Source organism: Saccopteryx leptura, chromosome 2, assembly GCF_036850995.1.
Source record: "Saccopteryx leptura isolate mSacLep1 chromosome 2, mSacLep1_pri_phased_curated, whole genome shotgun sequence".
In the NCBI taxonomy this organism is placed as follows: Eukaryota; Metazoa; Chordata; class Mammalia; order Chiroptera; family Emballonuridae; genus Saccopteryx; species Saccopteryx leptura.
The window spans coordinates 151,458,705-151,474,021 of record NC_089504.1 but is presented as its reverse complement, the minus strand read 5'-3'; the positions used below and the strand labels follow the sequence as shown (position 1 = coordinate 151,474,021).

Genomic DNA, 15,317 nt, shown 5'->3' with positions numbered 1-15,317 from the left:
TCTTGTTGGCAGAGTGGGGCAGGGTAGGGGAGTCTTGGGGTCTGCTGTTGGTCTAACACTGTGTCCCTTATTGGTGGGAATGTGTCATTCAGATCCTGACCGGGGAGGACTGGAATTCGGTGATGTATGATGGGATCATGGCTTATGGCGGCCCCTCTTTTCCAGGGATGTTAGTCTGTATTTACTTCATCATCCTCTTCATCTGCGGAAACTGTATCCTTTGCTCCTGCCTCCCAGCCCTTCCCCCCATTACTCCCTCAACTTGCAGCACGATGTCAAATACGTGTGCCCACAGGTCCTAACTCTGGACTGAAAACTGTGGTTGCACATCCGCAGGGCCCCCCAGGCAAATGGAAAGCCGTGTTCTGGGGGAGAAAAAAGCTCCTAGCCCCAAATCTCCTGAGCTGGAGGTGGTGTTGGTGGAGGAAGCCAGGAGTTGTGGGCATCAGTGGGTGTGACTTCATCCTCCTGTGATCTGGCTACCGACTTGCCTGACTACAGGAGGGGCATCCTGGTCATCATCTAGGTGAACAGCACCCCCTGGCGGTGACATGTGCAGACACTCAGACTATGTGAACCCACCTAGATTTAGGCGCTCTGGGCCCTGGTTACCCAGCCTCTAAAGGGAGTAGGTGTCTTAGTTGACTGAACGTCACCCCTGAAATGACCATCATCTCTCTTCCCGGCTTTCTGTCTGTGTCCCTCCCTTTGAAGCCACTCTCTGGGACTTCAGGCACAGACAGAGCTGGATGGGCTCCACCAAGCAGACCTGGCTGATCCATGGACAATCCTTGTGAGGTCTCAAATGCAGGCGCTGTTCTCTCCCCTGGTTGTAACCCTGTGCGGTGATGTGCAGAGGTGGGTGGTAACATAGAAGCAGCTCTGGCCTGAGACTCGGGTTCCATCACAGCTAATGGAGTGCTGCAGGCATGGGCCCCGGCCCCCAGACCGGCTGGGTGACCCCTGCTGGCACCTGCACACACTTCTGTGGTCAAGTAACAGCACTTACTACTTAAGGGTACTTGCCAGGTTTAACAGGGTAAGGCCCAAGGGCAGGTTTCAGAAGCATTTTGACAAGCCCCCTGGGTTGTGGTTTCTGGGCATGTGAAGTGGTGTGACTGCTGGGTGTCTGGGGGTGGAGATCACGCTGAACCCCATTAGACCCTCCGCCCTGTCCTTCCCTTCACGTTGGAGCTCTGACCCACAGTGTTTCTCTTCAAGGCTGGGGTGGGGGGAGCCAAAAAGGGCAAGCAGCCACTAGGATTGATTATGAGTTCCCAAGCTGTAGCCAGCTGCCCTGGACCCTCCACGGGGTCTCTGGATGGGCAGGCTCATGTTAAGAGTTGGCAGAACCGGCCCTGGCCGGTTGGCTCAGTGGTAGAGCGTCGGCCTGGTGTGCAGAGGTACCGGGTTCGATTCCCGGCCAGGGCACACAGGAGAAGAGCCCATCTGCTTCTCCACCCCTCCCCCTCTCCTTCCTCTCTGTCTCTCTCTTCCCCTCCCGAGGCTCCATTGGAGCAAAGATGGCCCGGGCGCTGGGGATGGCTCCTTGGCCTCTGCCCCAGGTGCTAGAGTGGCTCTGGTTGCAACAGAGCGATGCCCCGGAGGGGCAGAGCGTCGCCCCCTGGTGGGCGTGCGGGGTGGATCCCGGTCGGGCGCATGCGGGAGTCTGTCTGACTGTCTCTCCCCGTTTCCGGCTTCAGAAAAAAAAAAAAAAAAAGAGTTGGCAGAACCGTCAGGCGGCCTCCTCAGTGCCCAGTCACCTCGAGCAGCTCCAAAGTGCTTTCTGCATTCTGCTAGAGACGGTGCTGTTTAATGTCAGTTACGGCCAGTCTCGGGGGGAAAGACTGGCTCCCAGCAATTAAAGAGCAAGGCAAGGCTCACTGCCACCCTCCCTCCGACTCTAGCCTGAACAATGGCCTCCTTTCAACCCCTTAGGAAACTCCAGGTAGCTAGTAGAGTGATGCGGAGGGAAAGGGATGGAGGAAGGACAGGCACCCGAGCTCAGCACCCCTCAAAGTGAGTCACTGGTGAGCTGTCTCCGTGGGGAACTCTACCCCTACATGTCCTGCACCCTCCCTGCATGTCCCCCTAGGCCCACCAAAAACCCCAAGGCCAAGGGTCATTTTCTTTAAGAATGGACACAAACAGATATCCTACTGAATGTGTTCTTGGCCATTGCTGTGGACAACCTGGCTGATGCTGAGAGCCTCACATCTGCCCAAAAGGAGGAAGAAGAAGAGAAGGAGAGAAAGAAGCTGGCCAGGTAACCATCTAAGCTGACCCAGCCCGGGACCCTAGGGACCAGTTCTGGAATGCCATTCCCACTGGTGGTGAAGACAGGTGTGGGCACGGCCTCTGTCAGCCCAGAAAGGCACTGGGCTTGGGACTTTCTGGAGTAATCTGTCCTCTCGCCTAGTTCCGAAAGATGGCTCTACGGTGGGGGCCATCAGGAATTACAGTCCTTGTGAAGTTATTGCTTTCCCCACCTGTCTAGGAAGTTCAGGGGTTCCCTTTTGAGAAAAGAGGTCGTCATACATGAGAGAGTAATGGATGGGAGGTGGGAGGCAGCCTCTCAGAGGAGAAGAGCAACTCCAGGTGAAAGAGAGTGCCCTCCTCACTAGTTTGAAGGCAAAACAGGGCCCTACATTGTCTCCTGTCATTCATTGTCTAAATGAGGCTGTCATAGGCCACCTACCTGCTGGGTGCTGAGCAGAGTTCTCCAGGAGCCTATCCTGAATGAGACCCAGAACCTTTCTCTGATGCAGACAAAGGCCGGGGGAGGCCCACTGAACACCAGGAAGAGCAAGGTGTAGCCAGGTGCCTGGGTCCTGGGCCCAGCCCAGGAGCCTTTGCGAACACCTGGCCCGAGGCATGTGCCCTGGGTGAAGGAAGATGGACACGGGCACAGGGAGTCCCTCCCACTGGCCTCCAGCAGACAACAGGGTAGTTCCCTAGCCCTGTTCCCATCCCTCCAGTAAACATTCCCTTATCTCTTCTCTCCTGCTGACTGGCCAGGACCGCCAGCCCAGAGAAGAAACAGGAGGTGGTAGAGAAGCCAGTGGTGGAAGAGATCAAGGAGGAGAAAATTGTTCAATACAAAGTCACACATCTGAGGCAAAAACAGGAATTCTCTTAAGGCGTAAACAGGAATCCCCCCACCATGCATATGTGAAATCAACCAACATCTGAACAAACAAAGAGTAAGAGGAAGGGCACGTTGGAAGGGAAGTTGCTGGGAGAACTTAGCCTTTTGCTAAGCCTGGAACTGCAAAGGGCTCCGCGCTTGCAGTATCCCACGGCAGATGTGACTTCCACAACTGTTGTTTGCTGCCCAACAATCCCACATGATCAAAAACATGCTCAGCAAAGGGTTACTGCTGGTGTGGCTCTGGAGACGAGCAAGGGCCTCAAGTTCTCAGAGAAGACTGGCACCCTTTTTTAGATCAACAACAACAAGCCTGACCTGTGGTGGCGCAGTGGATAAAGCGTCGACCTGGAAATGCTGAGGTCGCCGGTTCGAAACCCCGGGCTTGCCTGGTCAAGGCACATATGGGAGTTGATGCTTCCAGCTCCTCCCCCCACTTCTCTCTCTCTGTCTCTCCTCTCTCTCTCTCTCTCTCTCTCTCTCTGTTTCCCCCTCTCCTCTATAAAATGAATAAATAAAAAACTTTAAATAAATAGATCAACAACAACAAAAAAGATTGGATGCTGTTTAATAGTGTGTGTATATTTCCTAATATATGGATTTCAGCTCCAATTTAACAACTGGCCAAAGTAACAAAAGTTCCAATATTCCCACTTAAATAAAATTTAAATACCCATAAAAAATGATCTTTTAAAAAATCAGTACTACATTGTAATCACTCTGCCCTGAGCTTTAGCAGATTGAAATATTGACACACGGAAGTGTTTAATGTTCTATTAGATTTTCAAATTTAGCTCTCAAAACTTCTAAAATTTTAGTTACATTATGAGAAAATTGAGCTGAAGTCCATTAGAGCTGACGGAGAGTCCTCAGCCACCACCAAGGTGAGAGCCATCTATTTCCAGAGCTGGGGGAGGGGGCATGGTCTCCCCAGACCAGATGTCCGTGGGAAAAAGCAAGGAAGGAAAGAGACTCGGTGGACTAGGGTCAGTGACGGTGGAGCAGGAAAGCAGGTCTGTGAAGAGTGGGCAGCGTGGTTGAATCCCAGCCTTCTCTTAATGACGCCAGAGTCTGTGCAAAGGAACAAGGACATATTTTTGAGTCAGCAGCTGGGTCACTGACTGTGCCGCTATTTCAAAGCTACTCCAAGCCTCTACAATTTGGAACGTATCTAACCGGATTCTTCTTTCTCCCTCCCTTGGCTGCCTAGATCAACATGGATGACCTCCAGCCCAATGAGAATGAGGATAAGAGTGTCTACCCCAACCCAGAAACTACAGGTACAGCCCCACTGCTTACCCCTGGGGGCAGGCTGGGGGCAAGGACCCGAATTCTAAAGCCACATGAAAGTAGCCATGTGTTAGGGACCAGTGGTTCGAATTTCCCTCTCCAAGGGCCTTGCGCTGCTCAGCGTCTCCAGTCTGTGTACTTGCGCATTACCAATTATCGTCTGGGCAAAACTCTGCTCTCCTTTGCTCGCAATGACACTGTAAGATGAACTAAGTCATGTTTGTGTAGTCCTTCTGTGTCCTTTGGAAGATGGATTCAGTATACATTGGAGGCTTTATTATATCCTATGTTGTAAAATCATTACTAACTTTATATAATTTATTAGTATAACATGTTGCAGCATTATGCACACTAAGTAATAATAGTAAATTCCAAATCTGTCTTGTCCTTACTCAGGAGGCAGTGCTGAGTACAAGGACAGCTGCCACCACAGATGTCCAACTTGTCACTTTGTAACAGGCTTTCAGGCCTCTTACGATTAAAAACAAAAAAGAGCTAGTACCGGCTCATTGTTCTCATCTTGAATCGACCTGGTATGTCAGTTGGCTGCAGTCTCCTTAGGGAGGGTCTGACTGTCAGAGTCCCTTTGGCCTCCCTTCAGGATTCCCTCCTCTGCCCCGTGAAACCCCACATCCTTGCCACCCTGGGTTTGCCTTCCTTTTACCTACAACTGAAGGTATTGTCACCAGCTTCAGGCTTGCAGTCAGTTATACCCAATCGAGGAACAGTGGGTTTTACTGGCATTTCCCCGTTTAGATTAGGCTGCATTTGGGTTGGAAACCACCTTGGTGGCTGGCAGCCTTTTGCATTTGCAAGCACATCTGTTTTCCTTCTGCTCTCCCTCCACCGGTCCTCTGCTGGATTCTCTGCCCGGAGCTGGCAGCCACTGCCTGATGTCCTGCCTTTTGTGCAGGGATGGCTCCATTCCCTCACCTCCCTCTGCAAGGAAATGTGGTGGGGCTTCCCAGGGCTTGGACAGAGGGCAGGAAGGGTGTTTCCAGGTGTGGGCCATGAAGCTTTTTGAAGTTTTAAAACCTTCCTGGGAGGAAACAGCTACAGAATTTCAAAGACAGAGAAATAATTGGCCAAATGCAATGGGAGGATTTTATCTTGATCCTGCATGAAAAAAAATAAACTCTAAAATGACATTATTTTTAGAAAATTGGGGAATATTGAATGTGGATTGGGAACAAAATGATTTTAAGTAGTTTTTGTTAATCTTGTTAGTAGAATGATATCATTGTGGTTCTGTTTTTAAAATGCTGAAATGTTTATAGTTGGGGTCTAAAATATTTAGCAGTTGTTTCAAACTAGTCCTATTTTATTTTATTTTTATTGAGAGACAGACAATAAGAGAGAGTGATGAGAAGCATCAACTCATAGTTGTGGCACTTTAGTTGTTCATTGATTGCTTCTCATACATATCTTGACCAGGAGGTGGTGGCTTCAGCCAAGCCAGTGACCCCTTGCTCAAGCCAGCAACCTTGGGCTTTAAGCCAGCCATCATGGTGTCATATCTATGATCCCACGCTCAAGCCAGTGACCCTGTGCTCAAGCTTGTGAGCCCACGCTTGAGCTGGTTACCTCTGGTTTGAAACCTGAGTCTTCAGCATTCCAAGTCGACACTCCATCCACTGTGCCACCACCTGGGAAGGCTAACATAGTCCACTTTTTTAACAAATGGGGACAGGGGAAGTAAATAAAACAAGGGGAGCAAACTGTTAATAGTTGTTCAAGCCGGGTGTGGAGGTCCACCATGCAAGACTCTCTAAGGAGGATTAATCTTATGAGAGTTTAAAAAGGACAGCAATAAAACAAGTTTCTGTCCTTGTAGGATTATTATAAGTAGGATTATTCTTATGAGAGTTTAAAAAGGACAGCAATAAAACAAGTCTCTCTCCTTGTAGGATTATTATAAAGAGGATTATTACTATTAAAGTTTAAAAAGAAGCAGTAATAAAACAAATGTTTCTGGGTCCTAATCAGAGTCTGTCCCACCTGCCTGACAATAACCTCAGATTTCCTCATTCTAAGTATACTCACAGCTTTTCTCTTTGCTGCTGCAATGAAATCAAAACAAAGCGGATGAAGTGGGGATAAAGACTAACAAGGATACTGTTGTCATCGTATCAGCCGTCACAGAAACGTCTCTCTGTTGATCTGGCCTTCAGGATTCATGGAATGGTTTTCCCTTTTAAACTGAGAAGCAGTGCCCACACTCTGCTGAGTCCTCAGGATCGTTTGGGTGATTTTAAGACACGTGTCCTTTTCCCCCTGTGGCCACCCTTCCCTACCCTCTTTCATACCTGGGCCTCTGTTTCTTTTGGTCCCGAGCTTCCCTTCCCTCATAGCTGACTGAGGCTGTCCTGCCTCACCCCCCACCCCCACACACACCACCACCACCCCTCAGACCTTAATAGCCAGCTCTTAAGTGCCCCCCCCCCATTTGTTCACTATCTCTGGTTTTCATTTTCTCACCCAAAGACAGAGTGTTCTTAAAGCTGGTGGCTCCATACACCCTGATCCTTCTCCAAAGCTAACTCAGCCTTTTTTCCCAGTCCACATTGCAGGACAAATTAGACAGAGGCATTTCAGACCCGGGAAATGAAATGAGGCCTCTCAATCAGCAATTTCTTGGAACTTTCTGCAGTAATTAAAATGTCCCATGTGCACCGTCTATGACAGGGGTCCCCAAACTACGGCCCGCGGGCCATATGCGGCCCCCTGAGGCCATTTATCCGGCCCCTGCCACACTTCTGGAAGGGGCATCTCTTTCATTGGTGGTCAGTGAGAGGAGCATAGTTCCCATTGAAATACTGGTCATTCTGTTGATTTAAATTTACTTGTTCTTTATTTTAAATATTGTATTTGTTCCCGTTTTGTTTTTTTTACTTTAAAATAAGATATGTGCAGTGTGCATAGGGATTTGTTCATAGTTTTTTTTATAGTCCGGCCCTCCAATGGTCTGAGGGACAGTGAACTGGCCCCCTGTGTAAAAAGTTTGGGGACCCCTGGTCTATGAGATAGTCACTGGCCTCTTGTGCCTAAGGGAGCCCTTAAAATGTGGCTGGGGCAGTTGAGGGATTGGTTTTTAACTTTTTTTTTTTTTCATCTTATTAACACAATATTTACTTGTCTTCCCGCCCCATCAGGCAAAATAGCCCCATGGCCTCTGAGAGGGCAAAACCCAGAATGGCGTAGGAGAAGAGTTGTTGCTTCATAGAAGGGTTCCTGACATAACCAATGCTGAGGCTCCCACACTCAGTCCCAATTCCAGCCCCAGAGCCTGCAGCCCCGCTGTGGCAGCCCCAGCCCCGATGAACTTGGCCGCTGTATCAACGTCCCTTGAAATGGCGCTGGTCTGGAAGCTGCGGCTGGAAGTAAGTGAGGTCGGGGGGCGTGGGGCCGCCCAGCGGCCGAGGCTCTCATTGTCAGCGTCTCCGGTCGGTCAGCACCACTGCAGACAGTGACCGGGTCAGCGGCTGAGAGGTGTTACTGACCAAGGAGGGCTGGAGACAAACCTGGTGCGGGCCTACGTTTCCAGGGGGTGAGGGGCTGTGGCGGGAGCTGCTCCCACTGCAGAGAGACCGAGAGGGGTAGGAGTGGGGGTGGTTTTCAACTTTTAAGGACTGGATTAACTTACATTTCTCCAGAGGCAGGCGGCCACCAGCCCCTGCGCAGGCACGCAGAGCAGCACGGCTCTGGCACGGCCGCCTCCTCGGGGCATTTTCAGTTCCTGCTGTCCTGTCTGTCCTGCTTCAGCCTGAGGAAGCTGGAGGGTTTAGCTCATCCTCCCTCCTCTCTCTGCAGCTGGTGATTTTCTACCAGGGATCAGCTCACACGAGGGAAAGCCCTCTTGACAGGGCGAGACAGCCGCTTGCCAGTCCCCCGTGTGACTTTTCTCCTGAGCCAGTGGTTCTCCCAGTCATCCCCACACCCCCCCTGCTGTCTTGTCAGCTGCAAGTGCTGACTCTTCCCCTGCAGCCCCTTTCCACCCAGTTCCTGACCTGGCCCTGAGGAAGGTAGAGAGTGCACCAGTGAGGAGAGAGAAAGCTTACAGGAATGACCGAGTCAGCCAGTTGAATTATAGCTCCCTTATCAGCTTCCTGGGACAACTTGCAGCACAAATCAAGAACAGGATTTGTAAATAGTTAAGACAAATGATCTGAAACTCCCCTCATGCCCCTTTCCCTCCCGAGACAGGAGGGTTTATGTATGCTTACAGACAAAGGAATCACATACCCTGTGCATGAACACAAACGGTATATAAGTGGTAAGAAATCTGACTTCGGGGAGCTCGTGTTTTGAAGCCTATTAGGTCACGTTGCTCTTCCAGATAAATAAATCCCTTTTCCTTCAGCAAATTGTCTGAGCATCTTTTGTCCTCTGGGAGTGGCTTCCTGCATTCCTGCAACACTGGCAGGTGTGGTCTGGAGGGGTGTGGTCTGGAGGGGTGTGGTCTGGAGGGGTGTTGCTGCTGTGGCCAAAGGGAGGGTGTGTCCCTGGTGAGCACAGACCACTGGACTTTTGACTAGGGTTCCAGATTAGCATTTTAGTGCTTTAGTGAAACTCAATCTGTACACCTAGCCCCTGCATGGTTCTCATCGACCCTTCCCCAGGATGCAGACTCTGTCCTTGCACCCCCAGCCGCTGGAGAGAGACCTGCTGCCTCATATTTCTGACAGTACTTCCAAAGCAGCCCCCTGATTTCCATCTGCATCGTCCCCCTGCACCTGGTCCTCGCCCTGACCTGCCCGCTGGCCGCCACTGCTAGGTTCCAGCCCACCTCACAGCAAGCCATCCAAATTGTCTGGGGTTGTGACTCCTCCCACCTGCCCCCAGATGTGCAGGATTTGGCCAACATTTTATATTGTCTACTGACAGGCACCCTATTTTCTCAGCTTTCTGGTTGCTGTTTTCTGTTTTTTGTTTTCTACAGAGACAGAGAGAGAGTCAGAGAGAGGGATAGACAGACAGGAACAGAGAGATGAGAAGCATCAATCATTAGTTTTTCGTTGCGCATTGCGACACCTTAGTTGTTCGCTGATTGCTTTCCGATATGTGCCTTGACTGTGGGTCTTCAGCAGACCGAGTAACCCCTTGCTGGAGCCAGCGACCTTGGGTCCAAGCTGGTCAGCTTTTGCTCAAACCAGATGAGCCTGCGCTCAAGCTGGCAACCTCGGGGTCTCAAACCTGGGTCCTCGGCATCCCAGTCTGACGCTCTATCCACTGCGCCACCGCCTGGTCAGGCAGCTTTCTGGTTTTGATTAACTTCCAAAATCAGATGTGCCCTCGGTCCCCAATGAAGGCCAGTGGGGGCCATACCAAGGATAGGCTCCGAAAAATTGCCTACTCTACAGAAACAGAGGCACAAGAGAAAGGGGCACATGAACCTCTGTCAGACAAGCCACTGTTCCGCATAGGAGGGAGGTCTGGCAACGGCCACCAGAGTGAGCCTGAAGGGCCCTGGGCAGGCGGGGCGGCTGCAGTGATAAGAACGGCAGGACCAGAGTCCTCTACATGCCACCAGTGCAGCCCCGGAGGGGCCAGAAGACCTGCAGACCAGATTCCACCAGGCCTGACCTCCCCCTGCATGGGCGGCAGAGACGCCGATCCACCCACTCCTCCTAGAGCTACTGAGAGTTTTCTTTAGAGCCCAGTAAAGGGCAGCAGAAGAAAGGAGAAAGCCAGCTGGTGAGCAGAGAAGGATGCCGGACTGGAGTCATTGCCGCTCCTTGAAAGCTGAAATTTTTTAGAAACTTGGTGCCATTTTCTCCAGATAATTACATTGCCTGCTAAGATCTACTTTCTCTCCAGCTGTACCTCTGGCTTTAACTGTACCATTCACCAATAATCTGCTCTTGTAACAAAATTTTCAGTTAGCTATATATTTCTGCATGATACAATTGTTCTGTGAGGCTTTACATTTTTAACAAAGCAAATTTTACTCCATTTCTTTGCTCAAACATCTACTGCCCCAGATTGCACAGAGAGAGAATTCTGGCAGCCTGAAGACCAGGAACCTAGCCCCCACCTCAGCATCTCCTTGAATGAATTGGGGGTGGGCAGGTAGAGCATATGCTCCCTGTATGCACTGTTCTCCTGCACCTCAGTTTCTCCGTAAAGTAGCCCCACAGACTGTGGTGAGACCAAGTGAGCTCATGCCTGCCTTAGTCCACCCCGACTGCTATAACAAACACCACAGCCAGGTTAACATATAAACAACAAAATTTATTTTCTCACAGTTCTAGAAGCAGGAAGTCCAAGATCAAGGCTCCAGCATGGTTGCATTCTCTCCTCTAGGTTCATAGCCAGTACCTTCTTGCTGGTCCTCACGTGGCAGAAGGGGTGAGAGGAATCTCTGTGGAATCCCTTTTGCAAGAACAATAATCCCGTTCTTGAAAGTGTCACTCTCATGAAGTGATCACCTCCCAAGTTGCCCACCTCCTAACCCCACTGGGCATCAGGAGTCCAGCTTGTGAATTTGGTGGTGGGGGACACATATTCAGACAGGGCACAACAGTATCTGAAAAGTCACCAAGGCTGCTAAAGAGACTGCCCCAGACGGACCAAGTGTCGTGCAAGGTCCCTCAGCCCCGGGGAGCTCGTGACCAGCTCTCTGACTCAGCACAGAGGAACTCTACCTTCTGCCTTACGATGTCCCTCTTGTTCATTTCCATTTTAAATTGGACACTTTTGCAATTCTTGTCTTCAGTCAGCTCGCACCCTGAGCTCGTGTCTTCTGCCCCTTTCTCCAGATGTCTGCCCCACACTGTAATATAATCTCAAACCTCGTCTTCATGCATCCTTGATGTTTGGTTTGGTTAACACACAGCGTGAACTGTGCTCTGATGTCTTAAACTACCGCCCTTTCCTGTGACCAGTGCCACCATCGTTGGGCTTCACAAGCTGTAAGCCCCGTTTTCCATCATTACCTCTCTTTGTCTCTAGTTCTCCTCAGTCTTTTTACTGTTTATTTCAAGACCTCTTTGCCTGCATGCTGTTTGCCTAGTGTTTTGCAGCAGCCTAGTTAACCAAAAACCCACACATACCATGTGGAGCTTCCAAAATACCAGGCAGTGTGCTTGGTGCCAGGGACACAGTGGTGACTACAGGCAGGCGGTGAGCCCTAGACTTGTCAGTTTGCGTAACTCCAGCCCACCCTTGGATCTTGTAGAGCCCCCAGTTCACCACCTCATTCATCCCTAGAACACCTGCTATTCCTACTTAAAAAGAAGTGATAAGTGAACCCATTAACCAGTTTTGCATCCATTCCCAGAACTAAGTAACACTCAGAAACAAGGAGGGGAAGAGGTAATATCTGTTGTGTGTGAAGAATCAGCTGTTTTCCATTTATTGTCTCAGTCTATAAGACAAGTAAAATGGTCTTTATGAATGAAAGTTCGGAGAAAAAAACTGTTGTGTGTCCAAAATCAAAGAGCCAGTTTTTCTTGTCATTGTTGTGATTTTTGGGGGAGATTTTGATCCAAAATCAAGCTCTCTTAACTACACTCCCATTGAAATGAACAACGTGAACAAGCTAAGCTGTTGCTCTGCACTGACTGGGTCCTCGGCAAGTAGGAGCAAATCAAATGCAAAATGAAAGCAAGCCATTCTCAAATAACAACTCTGTGACATGAATAATAGTCACTCCATTCCTATGCCCTTCGCCTCCTCTGAGGCCCCGTGTCTCTACCTCCCTCTCCTCCACCTGTATATTCCCCTGGAATGGTCTGTTCATTTTTAATTTCCTTTCCCAATCTAAATGGACAGGAACTTTAAAAAGATGGAAAAGTCACCTGAGAGGTGGGCTCAGGACAGAGAAACAATAACCTAGCATACCCTGCTGTGCACGTGCTTGTGCGCACGCATGGACATGCACTTGCAATGGAAGACTTTCATGTTGCAAAGACAAAAATTAGATTGCTGAGTTCCTCCAAGACTGAAATGGTCTGTATGCACTTTTTGTGCCATGTAAGACACTCTCTTAAAGTTGAATAGAGGAATGTGTGAGTGAATTAATCAGCAACATTACAGAACTGGAGAAAAAGGAAGAGTCAAAATATTAATGTTAGAAAACACTGTTATGATCACTGATCTTTCATCACCACAGAAATCTCCACATTTTCCTGCTTCCTGCCTGTAGAGCAGGGGTCAGGAACCTATGGCTCATGAGCCAGATGTGGCTCTTTTGATGGCTGCATCTGGCTCGAAGATAAATGTTTCATAAAAAATTAATAACATTAAAAATATAAAACATTCTCGTGAATTACAATCCATTCATTTCCTACCACTCATGTTCATGGTTGCGGGTGGCTGGAGCCAATCACAGCTGTCCTCCGGGACAACACCAAATTTTTATTGGATAATGCATAATGTACACAGGTCGTTGTATGGCTCTCATGGAATTACATTTTAAAATATGTGGCATTCATGGCTCTCTCAGCCAAAATGTTTCCCAACCCCTGCTGTAGAGACTCTCTCGTCCCAGAGGCAGCTCTGTTGGGAATGCTCCTTTACCCTGCATTGACTGTGTCCCCCTGTGATTTCTACTCGTTAGCACTCCTCTTTCCATCTTTCTTTCTGTAGTTACACAGCAGCTCAGGAATGATGCTGACAAGCAGTACCATCCTTTTAGGGCTCACGGGGTCCTGCAGGAGACACTAATAAACAAAGAGGTTGCACAACAGGGCAGGGGCCTTGCTGGGTGATGGGGAACCCCAGGGAGAGCTGTGGGGGGAGAGGCACCTGTTTGCGAAATGGTGGTCAGGAAGGTGCCAGTTAAACTGAGCCGTGCAGGTTGGACAGGAACCAGAGAAGAGTATTTCAGGCAGAGAGAAGAGCAGAGACCCTGAGGTGGAGGTGAGCTCAGCTTTTTCTGGGAACTGAGAGCCAGGAGCTAAGAGGAGGTGTGGGCAGGGCCCGCGCATGCAGACCTGCCTGTGGGGACCTATCAGGTGTGTGGATTTACCCTGGCCACCCTCAGAAGCCACAGGGAGCAGGACCTTTGTGGGGCACTATACAATCTGATTATGGGCTTGACCCAGCGTGCTGACCGCCCCTGAAGAACGAACGGTGCGGTGATGGGGGAGCAGGTACAGCCTGCAGTGGACAGCAGTAGATGGTAGAGGGGTGGGCAGGGTGGTGATTCTATCTGGTGGTGAAGTGGATGTGAGGATAAGGAGGAGGAAATGAGCGACGCCCTGGAGCGTCTCGAGCAGGACCAGCTCTCACCCATCTTTGTGCCCCTCCAATCCAACTCTGGAGCATCATCAGCAACAGGCGCTTTGTAAATGTCACCTGAATAAAAGCCAACTAAAGCTAGCCTCCGGTGGCCCCTCCCACTCAATCCTGCATGCCACTTTTGCCCTCTGCATCCTAGTGGTGCCCTGCAGGTTCCCAAACTGCCCCTAGAGGGCAGTGCACTCCCCACACTGAGAACCAGGGCACTAGGCTATTGTTTATCTTAAGAAATGAGTGTCTCCTACCTCAGTGGAACCCCCTAGACCCAGAGACTCAGCACATATACATGTCACATTCCAGTAAGTAGGAAAGGGGAGAAGGAGGAAGGGAGATTGCAAAGGGTGACAAGGAATTACTCAGCCCACCCTCAGCCAGTGGCTTCAGCCCTGATCAAGAGCTGCACCCTGCTTGGGTGGGGTTCCTGCCTGCTTCTCAGCAGCCTGATTGGTGAGTGGGCATTACTCTGATTATTATTTATTTGTGGACAGCCCGCTGGGTCCCTGTTGGAGCAGTGCACGCAGACAGGCGTCCATGGGCTTTGTTATGGGTCCTCCCACCTGCCCTCATACTCAGGGATTTGCATAATGTTGCAACACTGTGACAGCTTTCTTTCTTGCCTGGCACTTGAGAGCTTAAAACTTACTATGAATCATAAATAATAATTATTATTTGACTTGCATAAAGCTCTGTGTGGGAAGGGTAGTATTAGCTATTACATCTAATTATTTAATGTGGAAAATTATCCACACTGTATAAAGAAGCCCAGTGGGAGAGTGCACTGGTTCCATCTCCATTCCTGCCACTGGGAAAGAGAGCCGACCAGAGCGAGTCTAGGAGGGGAAGAGGGATCCCCAGACTCCCGGAGCTGTGTGTCACCCCGCCCCCCGCCCAACACACACACACACACACACACACACTCACACACACACACACACACTCACACACCCACACACTCACTCACACACACCTCACACACACTCACACACTCACACACACTCACACACACACTCCCACACACACACTCTCACACTCACACACTCTCACACACTCACACACACACTCACACACACCTCACACACACTCTCATACTCACACACACACTCTCACACACACACTCACACATACACACACTCACACACACACTCACACACACACCTCACACACACCTCACACACACATACTCACACACTCACACACACACACTCACACACTCACACTCACACATACACACACACTCACACACACTCACACACACTCACACTCACACACACACTCACACACACACTCACACACACTCACAAACTCACACATACACACACAATCACACACACATTCACACACACACACTCACACACACTCACACTCACACACACACTCACACACACACTCTCACACACACACTCACACACTCACCATACACACACACAATCACACACACACTCACACACACACACACACACACACACACTCACACACGGAGGCCCTGCCAGCGCTCCTGCTCTTGCTGCAGGGCAGGGAGGAGCCTTCCAGGTGCAGGAAGCAGCCGGCACTCACACATCTGCAGGAGTCCTAGAACAGTCACAGCCGTCAGCAGGCACCGAATACTTCCTGCAAGGACTCAGATGACCCTCTCAGA

At 50.0% G+C, this 15,317-nt stretch overlaps 1 long non-coding RNA gene and 1 pseudogene across 1 annotated transcript; one reads left to right on the top strand and one right to left on the bottom strand.

Moving 5' to 3' along the window:
- The first annotated feature begins 102 nt into the window (after window positions 1–102).
- LOC136393169 (uncharacterized) lies at window positions 103–3,074 on the top strand. Its single transcript, XR_010749051.1, has 3 exons — window positions 103–213; window positions 2,152–2,266; window positions 3,019–3,074. It is a non-coding gene; the product is annotated as an uncharacterized lncRNA (long non-coding RNA).
- Window positions 3,075–7,566: 4,492 nt separating this feature from the next.
- Window positions 7,567–7,867, bottom strand: LOC136391610 (uncharacterized; annotated as a pseudogene).
- Window positions 7,868–15,317: the final 7,450 nt, after the last annotated feature.